Raw genomic sequence first — 14383 nt, forward strand, 5'->3', positions numbered from 1 at the left:
CCTGTACAGCACCTAGCATGTTGTTAGTGTTTTACAAGCTTTATTTCTGGAAAAGAACATGGACAAATGATTGCATTGGAAGCTCTCCGTGTTTCTGCACAGCAAGTGACCCCTCTGAGGGTGGGAATTGGCAGGGTACTTGGTTTTCCTGGGATGGAACATTTGCAGAAGTATTCTTGGAGGCAGTGCTGCCTTTAAATGAGTGACACAGTCACATGCCCAGTGACAAATTTATACAGACGTGAACAGTAGGGAACAAAAGTGTTTCTCTTAAGCCTGAAAATAGATAAAATGCACTGTTATGTATGTGGGAAGGTTATATAACCTTCCTTTACAAAGTCCATGTTAAACCATATTTTTCCCCTCTATCCGGAAGTATCCCACAAAGAACAAGTACCTGATGAAACAACCCACAATATTTCAGCTAATTTTCTCACCATAATTATCTGGCAGAGTTGATATGATTGCTACTAGGGGCAAAGGGATGCTCAGGGCTCCCAGAGAGGACATGGTGTGCCAGATCCAGAGATAAAGACTGCATCCTTCTCTGTCAGACAAAGTCACAATCACATGGCTGGTGGGATGTGAAGCTCAATGCCATCTGAACTAATAACAGGTCAATTGTTTGTCTTTAAAATTCCTTTGGATGCTATGGCTTTCACTCTTGCTGCTTTGTGAGTGTTTTTCAGACAAGACTGATAATGAAACATTTAATGTAAATCAGTGGGCTGCCAGGAGGGAGCTTCATGCATTTCTATGTGATAAAGCACGGCATTTCACCTTCAGAAGCTATTCAAAGAGAATCTGATTTCTTTTGCACTGGCAGAAGTCTTAGGCATCACTGCACAATTGCAGCACTGTGATGCACTTTGGAATTTGGAAATCTCTGGTTCATATAGCAGTTAGACAGGACTGAAGTAGAAGCACTAGGGTGAGGCAACTAGAACAGAAAATATAACAAGGAAATAATAATTTTCCACGAGGCTGGTGTTAGTATCATTCAATGCAGAACTGCTGGAACTGAGTCAGATTTAATAGCAGCACAATGAGAGTCAGTGTAACTTCATAAATGAGTTTTATCCTGACCTATCTGCTCTCTGAGGAACTGCCTCTGCAATAACAACATGCTTTACAACTGCCTCACATCATAGGTATGGCAATAAAGTCTGTGACTTCATATGTACTACAGCTTCTCCTTCCAGACCTACTTTCCTCCTTCTTTCCACATAGCTAAATTATTTCAACCCAAGTCTCTCTTGCACGGTTCCTGCCAAAGGTAGCTGTTTGCTAAATTGAAAAGCTGCAGGAAAAGTTTTGAGATTAAAATAATTCCTGTGTTCCTATGGGAGTGACTTGGGAGTAATGTTGTGCTGCCTTGTCTGACCTTCCCACAATGGGTTCATTAGTCTTCCTGAAGGTGCCAGAAATCAGCAAACTGCTTCTCCTGTTCGTTCCCAGACAGTGTTTCTGAGCACAGTGAAGATTCGATGGAAGATGCGACTTGAATTTGAACAGCTTATTGCTGTGTCAGGGTATTTCATCTAAGAAAAAGACAGTCCATTTTGAAATCGCACATGAAAAGTGCCCTGGAAGAACACACAGGTTCTTTCTTAACAGGTTGAGATGTGACCTTCATCCATGGGAGAAACCACACTGTACTTTGTGTTGTACAGAGCTCTGCTGGCTAATGTACACAGCTGCCAAGTGTTTCATTTAGAAGCCCCATGGGCACCTGCTCTCTAGTGTGCCAAAAACACGCTTTCATAGTCAAGCTGGGGAAATGCTCCATGTCCAGCATTAGGAAAGCTCCTGTACAGTTCATAGGATTTTCTCCCAATAAATTATTTCAAGACAGGAAAACCTGTGTATTGGACTATAGGGAATTTCACTGCTTTTAATCTCGTGGATTTGGTTACTGTGTGGTCTGAATCCACAGTTTAGAACCCGGTAAGAGCGTGAGGATTATGCCATGATTCACTGTGGTTCTTCAGAGCAAGAGAGAAATGGTATCTAATACAAACACATGGGGACAAGCATAGGCATAAGGCTCTGTAGGGAAGAAGGAGCTCTTCAGAGTCCCCTGCAAAGAGAAGCATCATCAAATATTTGTTCAGGCAGAGCTTATGAAGCTCTCTGTACTATCATACTAAGGATTTTGTGGACACTGTGCTGACATCTATACTCCTACCTAAAGAAGGATAAGAATCAGGAATAAGTAGTAAGTGACATGGATGTTTACAGGTCCAGGGTCTGAGTTTTTCCCACTATACTCATTTGTTTAGCAACATGGACATCACTCGTGAGAGTCAGTCAATGCCCAAGGGCCAACAGACTTCATTGGTAAGACAAACACATGGTGGGGTCCAGGGAGCAAAGAGAACAAACTGAGCAAAAAGGGCAGCTGGAAACAGCCTTATAGTGGCACAGGCTTGATTCACTCTGCCTTTTGTTCTGGATGTGTTTAATGAACAACTTTAGCAAACAGAGAGAGACAATAGAAATGGAATCTGGAGAGGGTTCAAAGGGAAGGTGAAAGATGCTGGGACAGAGGCAGCAGTGGTGTGTATTTGTATCAACCGTCTCATTGGTCTGATGAAGAGAAACTTCAGAGACAAGGATGGAGGAGTAAAGCTGAGGATTCTACTCATTACAGAGCTTTTTCCCTTTTTTTCTCCATTTTTTTCTCCCTTTTTTTTTGGCTTTGGCCTTTAGGGGCTTTTTTTTCCTATTTTCTTCCAAAATGCAGAAAGAGGAGAAGCTGTTCTGTTCTCATGGATGGTTGCCCTTAGCCAGGGCAGTTTCCCAAGGGCTTCTTGGCCTAGGGAAGTGCCAAGTAGCTAAGACAGGACAGCTGGGCAAGAGGAGAGATGGGATATTAAAGCTGCAGCTTCTATTTTCTGAGTAAATCTTCAACCAACAGGACAGCCTCATGTAGGGATTTAAGGGTCTCTGGCTTTCCTCTTCTAAGACTATTTTTTATATTAACTGAGGTGGTGAGAGCAAGACAGCTCAAGAATATTCAAGACATTTTGTTTTGTCTTCTATACACACAATTATGACAATGAATTACTGATTACAGTATCAGAGCCAATGTGGGATCTATTTGTCTTATATTTTTACTATTCATTCCAGTGTTCCCATATGGAGGGTTGTCTGTTTCATTTTACAATCTACATTGGGATAAATTATCTCTAAAAGTACCCATTTTTCTTTATCAGCTGTAAAAGGGACTCTAGTGACTGCTTCAGAAGGATGGAGACATCTACAAGAGTCTCAGATTAATCCTTCTGCTCAAACATTGATTAATTCTCTAAACCTATCAGTCCAAAAAATATTTGACTAAATGCTAATGAAACCCAACTTTTCTCCACAACCTCCAACTTGCCAGGCAGTTTGTTAGCCTGCTCACTCCATGGGTATTGAACAAATTCCAGTACTTCCAGACTTCTTCTGAACCAGCACATGTGAACTGAGACCCTTAATTGTGTCTTAAAAAGTAAATGTTTTGTTTGATTTTAGCTTTAAAGAAAACATACCTTGTCATAAGATGTGACATGTTCTTTGAAGTTATTGCTTCGTAATATGAATCTATCAATCTTTTTAAATGGAGCATGCCTTGTAAAGAGAGGTGATAACTATTATTAGATAAAAAGGTATAGCTGCAAGAAATGGACTGGCTTCTAATAAGTAGGTTTGTTCTTTTTTTCCCATGCATTATAAAAAAACCCCTGTCTCTGCAAGCATAGATGCTTCTAAATCCACCACTGCTATTACCACTCTTGCTTTGTAGGTGTCTTTTCAATGTAATCTAGTCTTTCTCCTTGAGATAAAATCTCTAGGAGGATTTGAATTATCTATGCCCATACAGACAGAAAACTGTTTGAGTTTTTTTTCTCAATTGATTGACTACGCAGCTTTTCAAATTCACAGAATTCTTCTTGATATAGAAAGTTAATCCACCATAAGGTATTAGTCTATTCTGTCATAGTCATACTCACACAATTTATCATATGCCTAGTTTTATACTGAAATGCCTGACACTTTTTAACAGTTATCCCAGAGTTAGAAAAATCATTTTACTTTGCTCTCAGTATACGCATTACAATTTATGTCCTTAAACTGTTAGTGGTATAACTGCAAAATTAATTTTGAATAGTGATATAATCAAAATGAACTTTGATTTCCAAGGCTACTTTTCTTGATATTGTCATTAAGACTTGCTATTAGATTTTAATTTAACCCAATCTGTATTATATTCATGGTGTAGATTTTTTTCTATTTGATAGTAGTAAGACCAAAGACAAATCAGTATATTGATCTTTGAAATACAATGGCATGCATTTGCATGAACGTGTGAGTGTATTGCAAATGCAGAGATAATTTCAAATATATCAGGTAGAGCAGCATCTTGACATGACCTGATGGATTTGCTATTCCTTTTTAAAGGAGGTTATTTAACTTAAGCACCGTCTTTTTCAATATGTTTTTATGGTTCATCCTAATGGAAATAATAATACTGAATAGCTGGATAGCAATTCACATATTCAAAGCACTGTGCAAACATTAACTAATACAGTTACACAACATCTAAATAACTATAATACTGGCTGTCAAGGCTATGAAGAAGCAGACAAATGCAGAAGACTGCAGGCAGTTCTGGAATGGATTCTGCAGTGAGGAGGGAGGGACTGAGATGCCTCCCAATGGAGCGAGCTTTGGTTCGCCAGTATGCTCCAGCTTTTCATTATTCTGTTTCAGCCACCTGAAATGCTATGTTTAAAGTGTTAATTAGCAGGTAGCAGATGCTGGTCCTTTGCCAGTTCTACCCTGGAAGTGTTCTTTGTGCTGTGCATCAAAATACAATTCCAGGTTTCCAGTGACTGATTTCCTATTGAACATCTGGGTATAGTTCTGGGCATTGACATTTTCAGAAATCGTTTTTCTTTAGTCTTCCTTATTTTCTTCTCCTGTTGTTGGGATTTTTTAAAAACAAGCCACTGACAGGAATGAGGAAAAAAACCTGTTTTGGTGTCTCAGTGGCATTCTGTCACTGTCAACTCTATGTTTTATTTAGTGTAGTGCAAGAATATACTGATGAAATTATTGGAGTGCCTGAAAGATACACTTGGAGACATTTAATTCTTTGCAGCCTTCTGGTAATTTCCTGGTTTAGAAAGCAGTGCTGCTGAGGTCTGTTAAACAGCAGCAGATTTTGCAACAAAGCCCTCTGTTCCTCAAGGACTCCAGATGTATGCACATTTCTGTCAGGGACAAACATACTTTTTTATTCACTATACTTTGAATGGATAAGAAAATAACCTATTTTCCTGCATTCTTGACTGTACCTGACTCTTTTTGGCCATGACTGATCTATTATATTCCAATAATAAACCAATCTGGAGATGATAAAAGCACTGAAGGTTATTTCAGTATTATTCTGAGTTAAGAAGAATGGGTCCAGACTTTTGGCCCTTAAGTGCAAGGGAAAACTTCTATTTTCAGTGTTAATATTTGTTTCATATTTTTAAAAATACAACCTGCTCCATTTTTGTGCCATTTTCAATTGTAAACATTCAAAAGTGGTGTATGAATGTGATTGTGCACACAGTTTATGAATGGTTAGCTTCACACATTGTTGAAATAAAGCAGCAGTTGCTGGGAGATGTGCAAGTGTTTAGCCATGAATAGCATTCTGCAGAGCAATTCAGGGTATGTTGAATTGATACGTCCTTGCTCGTGAAAAGTAACATGTCTTTAAGACCATATATATGCTATTTCTGGTTTTGCCATTTATTTAAAAACAGGGACCTGAGAACAGGACAGGATTCCTAGTGCATTGTGATGTTGGTTTATCTATTTAGTAATATGATTAGTAAATATCTACAAGTAAAAATTGCTAGCAACTGGATGATTTCTATTGCTTCTCCCTACAACATTTTTGTTCCTCATTGCTGAAGAACTGAAGAGTTTGTGTTTTGAATGCAATGTTAAATTATCGATATGTATGTTACTAATAGGAGAGAAATAGTAATCACAGAAAATTGAACTTAAATTTTCTTTCTAAATATTGAATTCCTACAACTTGAGAGCAATTCTGTTAGATTCCAGTGATCTGTGATGTTTTGTGAAGCCTTTCTGTGAAGCTGACCTTCAAATTCTTTTTGCCCCTTAATGACTTCACTGGGTTTGCAAGAGCTTGACTCCTATCTTGATGCACAGCAACACTGTCACCACGATTTGGCTCTCCAAAGTCACATTTGTGACCTCAGAGAATATGCCTCTTCTGAAATCTGTAGTGATGAAGCATTTCTAGGTTTCTCATTAGAACCCACCAGATGTCGCAGTTTCTCCAAAAAGAGTGGTTTCTCCAGTCTTCTGAAACTGCAGCAACTTCTTAGGTATTTGTCTGCAGTATTTCACACAGCAATCATTCAGTGATGGGTAAGTTATTGCTGGGTAACATGCTCCAACCATCAGATCTTTTATGCACTCTTAAGTAGAATACATTGATATGAAAATATCCCCATTTTACTTGCTGAAATATGGGGAAGATGTTGTTATGATGCTGAATACTCAAGGACTGTGTGGCATTGTCTCAGGCTGGTTACTATACTGAGGCATTTTCTGAGTTATACAGCCACTGTCCCTTCATTCAGCCACATGTTTGGTGTCTGATCTCTCTTTTTGTTGTTGCTCTGATGTCTGTCCAAAGTGGTTAAATGAGATGCTGCACTAAGGGAATTAAGTAAATACTTTTGTACTGAAAGTATAACTTTCAGTTATATGTGCCTACTAGTTAAATCAGATAAAATTTATCTTATCTAACTTTAACTACTTTAGAATTGAATAGTTAGTCTGAAGAAGCTGTTGTGCCTCCCTCTCCAGCTAAGGGAGAAAAGCAAATGCAATCTAGGGCCATTTCATCTCCTCCTAAAATTAGTGCCGGAAAAACTTCCTCTGGAGATACCTGTATCTCTCTGTTAAGTGTAGAAGAAACTTAAATAGCTATTTCAACCTTGATGATTAGTTTGAAGGTGGTTAGAATTAGGTGATCTTAATAGGCACAGTGAAGAAAAACCATTCTGCTTTACTTTTTTTTTGTTGCAGCCTGTGTTTAAATCCAACAGGCCAGTTGTACTCTTGATCTCCATCAGCAGCAGTTAAAGAGACAATATTTATCCTATTGCAGCTATGCAAGTACTCGTGACTCTGTTGAAATAGTACCTAAGCAGGAAGAGCTCATCCAAAGTGAAGCCTTATCCATATGCATCCCTGCACTTGCACTAAAGAAAATAAAAAAGCCCAGTGTAGACATAATTTAGCTTTAAAAAAATCATTGATTTTTCAGTTTTTGAAATCAGTTTTGCCAGGATGAAAGAGTGAAGTGCACTTAACATTAGCAGTTGAAGAAGACCCATGGCATGTACACTCAGCTGTCTGTTTCAGCTTTCCCTATAATCAATGGAGAAAGGGCAAGGGCTGAACAAGAGTCTGTGCTTGGATGCAAAAAATGGTCATTTCCCTCCCTCACCTAAAAAAGAAAATTTGTAGAAGTATTTTGCCAGCTAATGTTAGATAGGATGAATCCTACACACACACACACAACACACACACAAAAACAAAAAGGGGGAAGAAAATAACAATATTTAAGAAATCTAAACATTGAAATAAGCATATGCATATTTTTATATTCAGAAAGAACTTGGCAGTTTGAGCTTGTAGGGGGCTAATACAGATAAATAGTCAACAAAATAATAAGATGCATGCTCTACAATAGACTGGAGTAACAGAAGAGACTTCTAGTCTGTGGCATGCCAGGAGATAAGGAGTTGAGAGCAGAGCTAAGCTGGGATGTCTTGTTCCTCAGAGAGCACCATATGACAGGCTGGGATTTTTTCCCATTCACACTTCAGGCAGCAATGAAAAAAGAGAGGTTGGGTTGGGGGGGCCAAATACATGCCCACTGATAAGAATCCTGGGACCTTTTCCAATTAATACTCAAAATACAGATGTCTGACTTGGAAAAAAAAAAAAAACAACAAACCACCAAAATCATTTCACAAATTAGGAGAATTTGTTGTGAAATGTTTCAGGGAAATAGCCTGACCTCAGTGGGAAGAGGATCTGTGCACTGCATAGACCTATCAAAACATGTGCAGGATTAAATATAGCTCCTCCTGACATTCCAAATTGCCTACTACTGATCTGCTCTCACTGAGAAATGACAGCACTGCTGGTGTAGCTGAGTCAAATGGTTGTTGTAAGCAGGGCTCTTCTTGGCAGAATCAGTCAGTATTAAGTTCACAACACTTTCTGCAGGACTGAGACCAATTTATAGACTTTTTAATTAGATTTGTGACCTTGGTTATTTTGAGTTTGTTAACAAGACCTCTTGCTTCATCAGTGGAAGAAGAAAGAATCTTAGGTTTCTGTTTCTTTAAGTTTTAACCACTGAATGAATGCTTGGTTCTGCAGATGTGTATGAAAGCTGAGCACCTCAGACAGTCATTCTTGGACCTGGTGGACAGTGTATGGGTCTGGCACTGAGATGTCTTTTCCATCCATTGTTTTGGTGCTTCTCTCTGCATTGTGTTGGTTGTGCCAGTCAATAAACTGCATCGCTTCATCTGGAAGCTGGTGGTAAAACTGGGATTACTTTACAGCCTGGTTGGGATAGGGAAGAGGATGGGATGAGATGGGATGGGATCTTCTCTTCCTTCTCCATCTCAGCAGCCATGGCTGAACACGAGAAAGAGGACAGGATTCTGGAGTACAAGAGATGGTGTGTGACAGGGAGTGGAAATTGCCATTGTAGGGGAAAAAGGGGCCAAATGGAGATGGAAGACAAGGAGAAGTGATATTACCTGCCCCACAAAATTCTCTATAGCTACCATGTTGCACCCCACACAGCAGGAGCATGGATCATGGGGAAGTAGCAAGCTGAAGCTTCATTTTCCTGAAGTTGGTCCTGAAGTCAAGGGTAAGTGACCTGGGATTGATGCCTGCTACTGAGGGTATATATTGGTATAAAAGCAGGTTTTAAATATAGCTAAATAAAAGAACTTTGGCTGTGTGAACCTCACCCTCCCCTCCCTTCCCTCCTCTCCCCTCCCCTCCCCTCCCTTCTGTCTTCACAGACAGACAAAGAGCTGGATGAAAGTTTTTTTCGAGAAAATCTGTTTAGTCAGAAAAAGACTGATTTCATAAAATCTGTTTGTGAGAAAGCAGCTTTTGTGGGAAAGCTTTTAGTGAGAGATCACTCCAACATTGGATAGATTTGACTTTCAGATCATAGAAAGAGCAAGCACTCCACTGCAGAATATCAACCAGACAAGCAAAGAGTTAGAATGTGTAGGACCTGAGCCCAAGCTAGTTCTGTAAATCAGTGAAGAAGATATACCTTGTATTAGAGCAGATGGCAAGCTTTAAGGTACATAACACTTTCTGCAGTTCTTTGTACTCCTGAAATGTGCTACTTTTTCTTTTTTCCAGCTACAGCATTTTATTTACTAAAAGGTATTATTTCTTTTGACGGAACCTTCCCTTTTTGAAAAGTTTAATTTCTAGTCTTCTGCAGCAAAAAAACAACAAAACAACAAACTCAAGCCAAAACCAATATCTCAAATTTCAAGCAGCCTGTCTTGCCTTTTGAAATCCGTGAAGGCCTTCATCGAGCCTTTGCTGTTCTCAGAAGGAGATGAGTTCAGAAACAGTTCTCATTGTGTCTCTGGACTGCTGGTGTTTCAGGTAGATTTGAAAATACATGAAAGAAAGTCGATCTTCTTTAAGGCTATCAAAGCATACAATAAACCCATCATACACACAAGGGAATAGGTTCACAGTGTACCCAAAGCAGAAATTTTATTCTCAGTAGCATGTTTCCTCTGAAGGCAATGAGTTCTACATAGCCAAAGTCATCTTAAGTTTCCATTTCTCATATTTCCAGTCTGTTGCATAGAGATCAAATTACCAGCACTTCAGATGGAAGCAATTATTCAAAGGAATAATTCTTCCATATTCTTTCCTGGGAGAAAACATGCATTCACAGGGAAGTTGCTAAAGGAGTTATGAATGTTAGCACATACCTTCAAGAATGATCTTGCAGAGCGGAAATTGGGATCTGGGTACTCAGTGTGCCACATCCTCACACTAGGTTGCCACCTAATGCAACCTGAACACCATTAATTTATAAACAGATCCCTGCCAGAGTAAATGGACTGTGCAAACCATCAGTAGTAACTGAAGTCTGTGTGATGTTGGTCACCAAGGAATATCAGCTTACATGCTCCTAGTCATGTTGTCCTGGCATACACATATTTTTCTGTAGGCTCGTGTGTCTGGTTTTGGTGTATGTACCCCAGAATACTGACAGCAACAAACCAGACAGAAGTTGGTCATGTGCAATCCTTGACCAAATTGTACTGGGAGCTAAGAAGGTGTCATCTTGCCTTTTCGCTTTTGAGATTTTCCTCTTCCAGATAAATGGAAGAGAAAATGGGGGATATTTTCCTACAGACCATAACAAGGGATTATTGCCTTGCATTAGATAGGGTATTGTGGATGTCTGGGGTATAACTAGGTAAAAGACTCTCTTCATAATCACCTGCATAAGGAGAGCTCAGACAGTCCTCAGTTTAGGAACAAAGTTTGCTGCTTCCTACTCTGAGTATCTAATCAAGAACAGCAATCAAGAGATCCGTCTAATCAAGAGATTCTACCTTTTTTACCTGAGTGGTAGCAGCACTTCTGTACACAAGTAATTCTGTAGCTCCATGGTTTCTATAATGAAGTCATGTTCTGGATTTGCATCATTCCCAGAGGGAACCTCATCTTTCTTCCTTGTCATGCGGGCATGCGTACTGGGATCCAATATCCTGCTCTGGTTGCTTTCTGTTTTCTTTGACACTGCCCCCAAGGAAAGCTGCCACTGTCTCCATCTCTTCTGTCTGCAAACTGCTCAGACTTATCTCAAAAGCCCAGTTTTTTTAGTTTGAAGTGCTCTGTGATCTGAAAGCAAAGCATTTATGGGACTATTTACCTTTCAGAGGGAGGAAAAAGTAAATCGTTAAATATCTGTTCAAGGAATGCTGTACGTAGTGGACAGCAAATAAAATGCAGGTTGAAAAAAATATTGTAAATTTTGCATTAGAGACTGAATAAATTGTATGGATGAAGGAAATGAATTACAATTTCACAGGCAATTGTAATCCTGGTGTTTCATGTTGTTTTTGAGAATATGGCTATAGACCTTCCAGATTATGCATTAGGATGAAGGAATAGAATTACAGAATTTTTAGTTTATAAAATATGATGAATCCAAAGTTTGCTGATAAGTGGTAATGCTCACAAAGGAACTACTCTCTATAGCTTATCAATGTATATTATACCACCTGGCGAGTCCAGGTAGTTTTACAAATTTGTCTGTATCCTCCAAGATATTTATGGACCTGAAAGCATTCAGAGCAGCTTCCTGATAAGAGAAAAGGGAACGGGCCAGGTGCACTAGATATAAGAAACAACTGGTTAGGTCCAGTAAAACTGCAGTGTTTTTAGAACAGATCCCAGGTTTCATTAGTAAGACCAACACACAGAAGGGATTTTCACAGAATTTACAGTTAGATCTACAAGGGGAATTATATTGCAACATGCCAAGCACTACAATGCTGTTTTCATCAGCCTTTTAATCTAGTGGAAGCTACATGAGAGGATACAGTATCACAAAAGGAGATCAACTAGAGTCAGCCCAGTACAGAGAAAGATGTCTCAGCCTAATAAATGCTGGAGGAATGTATGTATATAATTTCTCTCATAAGGATTTGGATGCTTACTGTGGAGACTAGGTCAGGCAATGCTCCTGCTTGCAGCTGCAAGATCAAGAGGTTGTCGCATTTCCTCACAGTGCTTAGTAATGAGACTATGTGTTTTTGATTTTTACTGCCTTGGTGGGTAGGAACCAGTATCACCAGCAACCTGGACTACAGCCTTTTGCACACAAGAGGAATTTTTTCTATCCTGTCTATAAGGCCTGTTTCACTTTTTTCGAGTAGTTTGTTATTTAATGAGGCAGAGAAGCATGAACAAGGCTGTAGCCTTGTGGAGAGGTGTCATCTGGGGAAAGAAAAAAGAGAGCTTTTATTTACTGATGCAACAAATGTGGAATTTATATCACACATAGTTTCTCTCTTTAATGTGCATTTATGGTATCATCAAAGTGAAACAGTCTGCTAGACTGTTTTGGCAAATTCTTCAGGTAAGGTTTATCCCTGTGATAAGAACAGTTGCCTAGAAGGTGAAAATTTCAAAACCCTGACAACAGACTGGGTTAATAACCATAATCCTTCCTTATCTAGGCAAGTTCTCTTACTGCTGAGCTACTAAAGAAGGGGAAAGATGACCTCCTCTTTTGAAAGGTTGGCTTGTTTTTTTCCCCCCAGGGTCTGACTTCAAAGCAAAGGAACTCTTTGAGACTGCACTGCAGTGGGCTGCACTGGTTTCTGAACACAAGATAGGTGTCTGTGCCCAAGATAGCTGTCTTTGCCCATATTGATGATAAAGAAATAGAAAGACATCTCAGCTCTTGCTTAATTTTTTGAGCACTCTAAAATCACTGCACATTCCCAGTTATATGAAAGTTTCTTTGTGCTTGTGTCCCTGCCCAACCTCAAGCAGAGCTTCTGGCTCCAGAATATTTAGACACTTACCTAAGGACTTTGGGAAATGGAGAGGCACATCACTCCCTTACAACTGGATCCAGTCAGCTTCCCCAGAAAGTGCCAAGCACCTGTCAGCAAGGACAAGACCCTCCAGAACTCAAATCAGTTTAAAAACATATAGCTGCCACAAGAGGAACAGACTCTTCTCCCCAAACCTTTTACAAATGGCCTGTTAGCTGGAACAGCCTAGGAGGTGAAAGGCTTGGAGATCATATAGCGCACCTCAGCTGCAGTCTACAAGGGCAGCCTAGTGCATAATTGATATTTAGGGAGATGATGTAACATTTTCCGGTAGCTTGCATTTTTGGTAGGACAGATCTTCTTATGCTTTTAAGTTTTACTTTTTAAGCTGCATAGAAGCATATAGTATAACAGCAGAATAAAGTTACACAGCATTTTTAAAAAGTGAATACTAAACCTTGCAATGAATTACCTAAAAGGAATTTAGACAGGGAAAAAAAAATGCAAATAATGCTAACAATTTTGAAAAAGCGCATTCTGCATTTTAACTAGTGTCTAATTTGACAAGGGAATTGTGAACTTTTTGCTCCCTTTTAAAATTTAAATTGGAAAAAAATAGGCTTTATTCTGAACTCTGATTTGGATTCCTAGAAATTAAGATTGAGAAGTCAGTTTTTATAGTTCTCATCACATTTTGAGAAAACCATGTCTGAAACCAGGCTTTCTCTAGGTGTGACTCTCTTGTGAAAGAAAACCCCATAGTGTAATAACATCTGTTTGTTCAAAGTACACAGAGCTGGTGTTAGGACTCTGCATGGTACAGCTTGAATGAGACTGCAACAGGAGATGCAACTCCACAGTACAGCTTCTTAGAAAGTGATTCCCAGACCGACTAATTATTTCTCAGACTGTGGATTAGAGCTCCTAAAATAAGAATAAGAGGTTAAGGAAGATGGTAAGATAGGGGAGTTGAGGTTATGTATCTGTGCTTATAATGGTAATAAATAAATAGCAAATCTTTGCACTGTTGTTGAAGTCTCTGAGTACCTAAAAATGCTCTTTGCCTAAGGCAAGTCACAAGAAGAAAGAAACAATCTGAAAATCTACTTATGTGAAAAGACCTTGAGAAAGAAAATCTGTAGAGAAATTCGAGGGTTTGTAGGAAAGGCGCTAACCATGAGCTGTACACTTATTCCATTCCTGCTGTTGTTAGGTACAAATACATGATAACTTCCTTGATTTAATTCAGGTAACATTCCCATTTCTGCTTAGCTACATACTTATGGAAACAGAGTGAAGTTGGAAAGAGATCATAAAATGAAATGAACTGATCTTTTTCTTCCACATGCACCAGGTCTGTACCTAGAGATCCCTGATGGAGCTCTTGTAGGTATCTCATCACTCTACCCTTGTTGAATCTACAGCTTTAGTTGTCCCACAGCCCTAGAGAAACCACATCTTTCAGAGTCTACTATAAACTGTAATCTTTTATTTACAAAAAAACACATTTAAAAATAAATGATTGGAAAAAAAAAAGGCATAGTTGGCCAGGTATATAGAGAGCTGTTTGAAAAAGCACATTAAAGAAGGTGTGTGACTAGTAAAAATATTTACTAGTAATATAAGTATATAAAAATAAATAGTAATAATAAATATGTAATAACTTATCAAACATGTTTGTTACATATATTTGCACATAACAAGCCCTG

The sequence above is a fragment of the Myiozetetes cayanensis genome, unplaced genomic scaffold (genome assembly GCF_022539395.1).
Source record: "Myiozetetes cayanensis isolate MyiCay16 unplaced genomic scaffold, myiCay2020 scf5-8, whole genome shotgun sequence".
In the NCBI taxonomy this organism is placed as follows: Eukaryota; Metazoa; Chordata; class Aves; order Passeriformes; family Tyrannidae; genus Myiozetetes; species Myiozetetes cayanensis.